At 50.9% G+C, this 4,636-nt stretch overlaps 1 long non-coding RNA gene across 1 annotated transcript; it reads right to left on the reverse strand.

Annotated features, from left to right (window-relative positions):
- Positions 1 to 1,032: 1,032 nt before the first annotated feature.
- On the reverse strand, positions 1,033 to 3,862 carry LOC104999042. Its single transcript, XR_826540.1, has 2 exons — positions 3,727 to 3,862; positions 1,033 to 2,387 (listed from the first exon to the last, which is right to left on the reverse strand). It is a non-coding gene; the product is annotated as an uncharacterized LOC104999042 (long non-coding RNA).
- Between the last annotated feature and the right edge of the window lie 774 nt (positions 3,863 to 4,636).

Here is a 4,636-nt window from a genome sequence, read left to right on the forward strand (position 1 = left end):
CATCCATTCACATTTCAGGAATGGGCTGAAAATCATGAGTTCATGGGTGGTTCTCATTAGATTTGCTGGTAGGCCATTGATTGAACTCCACTGCTAACTCACAGAGTGTCTCTGGCCAGGGGTGGCTCTGGGGCAGGCAGTGTGGGCGAAGAATAATAAGGTACCCAGTGGGAGCACCAAGGTGTCAGCAGAGGCATCAAATCACAGGGGAAAGGAAAACACGGGGATACACTTGGGGTCAACACCCACATAGTGTTGTAGGAAAATAACTACAATTAAGTAATTACCTCCCTGATGGTTCAGATGGTAAAGAGTCTGCCTGCAGTGCAGGAGACCCAGGCTTGATCCCCAGGTGGAGAAGATGTCCTGGAGAGAGGAGTGGCTCCCACTGCAGTATTCTTGCCCGGAGAACCCCGTGGACAGAGGAGCACGGCGGACTATAGTGCATAGCGTTGCAGTCAGACCTGACTGAAGCGACGGCATGTATGTACACAGATACCTTAACAAGGAGACTAGTGAAGACCAGAGACATCAGAAGAGCCCAGACCTCTGAAGAGCTTCGAGAGTGCTCCACGCCCAAGATGTAAATGGAGAGTACATGGAAGGCGCCGACTACAGCTCCCCCTACGGCTCCTCTTGTCTGTCTCCCCCATTAGTAGGTCAAGAATGAACCAGGGGACCCTGAGTGGGCAAAGCAGAAGCCCGAGGGCAGGACCCACCCTCCCTGGCCAACCCCCTTCCTTCTGTCTCCACAGCCCAGGGGCCTCAGCCACTTGTGCTCCATGCCACACACCCGTGTAAACAGGTGTTATCACTTCTCCTAAAGAGTGAAGCACACTGGCGGAGAACTAGCACCTCCCAAACAGTGACACCCAACTTTAGACTAATGTGAAATTTAGGAAAATACAAATTGATGTTAAAACAGCCTATAACATAGCTTTTATTTTCACCAATGCCTGCATTATACAATTAGTCATAAGTAATCTTGTTCTAAACATAGGCTTTTAATTTAGAAATAATGCTGTTTTCTACTTTTTCAAAAATGTACCTTTGCAGCCAATGTTCAATTCCTCTCATGTCTTCTTAACCAAAGCAGACTTTTTTTTTTTTTTTGCATCTTCAGAGACCCTGTCAGAGTGTTTCCTGAAGGTTAGGTGAGAGTTTCCCGGGTCACAGTCATCCCTTCTCCTGTTGCCAATCCCTTCTCCTGTGCCAATCAGCACAGGTGTTTTTTTTAACCATAAACGCTGGTTCTGAGAGCACTCGCTGAGTGACTGGCTCGCATAGACACGGAGCACTTTGTCCCCATCAGCGTCTGTGGCTGGTGTGGCCACTTGGAAGCAGCCTGGTGTCCCGGCCCTCACGCTGGGCGAGCCACCCTGCTGGCCCCTTCCCTCACCGCTTCCACCCCCAGGATCCCAGGGCGTTAGACCCTCGGGGCCGCTCTGCACTCCTACCTGACCCCTCACGGGTATGGACAAGTCATCCTTGTGCCGGTCCAGGAGGAAGGAGGTTCCGTCACAGCCCAGGGAGACCCACGGAGGGGGCCCCATCCCCTCAGAGGCTCAGGACTCCTCACGGAGGTGTGGGGGGGTCTTGGCAGCTGGAGGAGCCTCAGCGCCTGCCCTCTGGGTTCTCACCCGCTGAACAAAGACTGCAAATGCCTCTGGAAGTGGGGTGGCTGTGGGGCAGGTGAGACTCGAGTGGGTCCAGTGTGGAGGGCAGGGGTTTCTAAGTTGCAAAGCACAGGCCAAGTCTTTTCTGAGCTGGAAGTATGGACCGCTCAGAACCTGCCCACCAAATGGAGGGATTGGTTGGCATCCTTGTTGAGGCAGTCTGAGCATGGGCTGGAAAGGAATCTCCAGGCACAGCATTTCAGAAGGCAGTGGGTTGATTACAAACAAAGAGATAATGTGGGCACTGCCAGCACAGTGGGCTGACCTCCTGGCAGACCAGGGAGATTTGGCAGTTTTTGTGGGTTTAATAACCAATTTTTATGGCCTCAAGACAAAGAAAATTCCTGCTGTAGGGCTGGCATCGGGTGATTGATTAGGGTGCTATGGGGTGTTTACTGGAGTGGGCATCTTTGCCTAATTGGGAGTCAGGAAGCTTGTTAGTGATGATTCGGGGTTTTGGCAATGGTTACAAAGGGCTGAGTTACCTTCAGAAGTGTCGTTGGTCCTGGGCTCGGCTTCTGTGGCCTTGGACAGGACTCACCAGTCCTGCGTGTAGGTTTCTTAGAGAGAAATGAGATGGTGGAGAAGGAGAGCTCCTGGTGAGAGCCTGGCATCCATCCTTCTTGATCTCAGCACAGGAGCTGTGGGTTTCTGTGTGTGCAGCTGTCCCCAGGTCAGAGCAGCTGCCTTCTGTGGGCCTGATGGTCAATCCTGATTATGTAAGACAGATGCAAAATGAGAGTTAAGACCTTCGTCAGGTTGTCCTCTGACCCCTTCATTCACAGCCTGGAACAGTGCTTCATGACACCTGCTGTCCCCACTACACACTGAGGGCTCCCTCCCCAGAGCACGTTCATGGAGGCCCACTTTGTTCCTGGCCCATTCCAGACAGCTCAGCTGTAGGTCAAGCAGGAGGCTGCAGACCCCAATTCTTATATGAAACTAACAGGCTCAGAGACAGAAAAAATAAAATGTATGCAAAGTCCAATGGTAATATGTATCTTGGGGAAAAATAAAATCAGGAAGTTTAGGTGAATTTCAGAATGTGTTTAGAGAGTAATCAATGGGGATGGCAGAGTGTTCTGAGCTGGGAGTGCAGCAAGTGCCAAGACCCTGAGGCCACAGTGGAAAGCATGTTCAGGGTTTTAATAGTGTGGATTCTTTGATTTTTCTTGAGTCTATTTTCCTTTCTCTTTTCTAGCTCATTAATATAAACCTGGGCACCAGTTTCTTGAATTCAGCATATTATATTGTGGTGAGTCAAAGTGAAAGCTTCAGTGATTTTGGATCAAGTGAGCACCTGTTTATTGAGTGGTCTCTCTGGGCCCGGCACTCTGGGAGTAACCAGGAGGCTGTGGAATGGACATGAAGGTCTCCCCCTTGATGACCTTGGTCAATGAATTTCCACCATGTCCTGAGGCCCCTTTTACTCCACTTTCTCCTCACCTCACCTGGGTCATGAATTCTGGTCCAAATGCTCTCATATATTTATCCTCTGTAATTCCTTCCAGATGTTTCTAACCAAAGATCCACCAAACTGCTCAAAGGCAATGCAGCCCCAAATGAGTCCACCCTTTAAGGGTAGCCACTAATCACCCTGCCCTCAAGTCCCAGGAGTGGCATCTGCCTCGTCACAGCCAAGCACCTCCCACCGTGATCCCACCACTGCAGGGCTCCCCACTGTTCTCTCCAGCCTCAGACTGCACACTGACCTTCACCTCTGCACCAAGCCACTCCCCTCAAGCGGAGGGCAATTGCACACAGAACACCATGTGTGGTCATTGCCCGTAAAGAGGAGCTATGCCAGAGCAGAGGGCAGAAAGGTTTCCCTGAGCAGGTAGAGACAGGCCAGTGTGGCAGCAAAGTTCACACAAGGGTTGAGGCCGGCAGCACACTGCAGCCCCTTCCCCCAGTTCCCCAGGGGGGCCTGTGATCTCAGGCTACCGTCTTGGTGGGCTGCCTCCTGTGTTAGAGGGATGCCCCATTCATTCACTCATCTTGTGTTTGTCTTTGCACCCAGTGCCAAGCTTCAGCTAGATAACTAACTCACCCTTAGAGACCCAGTTCAGAAGTTGCCCACTCCAGGAAGACTTGCTGATGGCCACCCCTTCTTCTTGGTGCATCTGGGCTCATCTGAAACTCCCCAGGGCTCTGATCATGCTTGATTACCTCTCCAGCCTGTGAGATCTGTGAGGAAGGAACTCAAACTGTGATGATGCCTCAATGAGCAGTAAAAGAAATACACCGCATGTGAGTTCATCAAAGGTCTCTTTCTTCTCTTCCCTCTTTCTGGGACCAGGAGCTGAGGGGCCGTGTCTCACCCTCACCTCATCTGACACTTCAGTAGTTAGCAGGATTTTTATTTTCAATTGAATAAAGAAAGTTCATGACTGTACGTCCTTGAGAAACAAATGGCAGGACTCCTTCCAGATACCCGAGCCAAAAGATGACATCCTGGGAACATAAGCTGTCTGGGCCCCTGGGCAGCAAGAAGTGGGGACACAGAAACGGTCTTTACCCTCTGCCACCAGGACACGCTTGCTCCCTCTTTGGACTTAACCAACAGACCTCATTACAATTAGCTGACTACAGCTGTAATTCAAGGTCTCTCCTTGGATGGTCTGTCTTTTGGAGACAGATTTAGAGGTCACCAGACCTCAATTCTCAGAGAAGGCAATGGCACCCCACTCCAGTACTCTTGCCCGGAAAATCTCATGGGCGGAGGATCCTGGTGGGCTGCAGTCCACGGGGTTACTAAGATTTGGGCATGACTAAGTGACTTCACTTTCACTTTTTACTTTCATACATTGGAGAAGGAAATGGCAACCCACTCCAGTGTTCTTGCCTGGAGAGTCTCAGGGACAGGGGAGCCTGGTGGGCTGACGTCTATGGGGTCGCATAGAGTCGGACACGACTGAAGTGACTTAGCAGCAGAAGCAGAAATTCAACTTACCCAAATC

This window comes from Bison bison, unplaced genomic scaffold (genome assembly GCF_000754665.1).
Source record: "Bison bison bison isolate TAMUID 2011002044 unplaced genomic scaffold, Bison_UMD1.0 scf7180017864341, whole genome shotgun sequence".
Taxonomy (NCBI): Eukaryota; Metazoa; Chordata; class Mammalia; order Artiodactyla; family Bovidae; genus Bison; species Bison bison.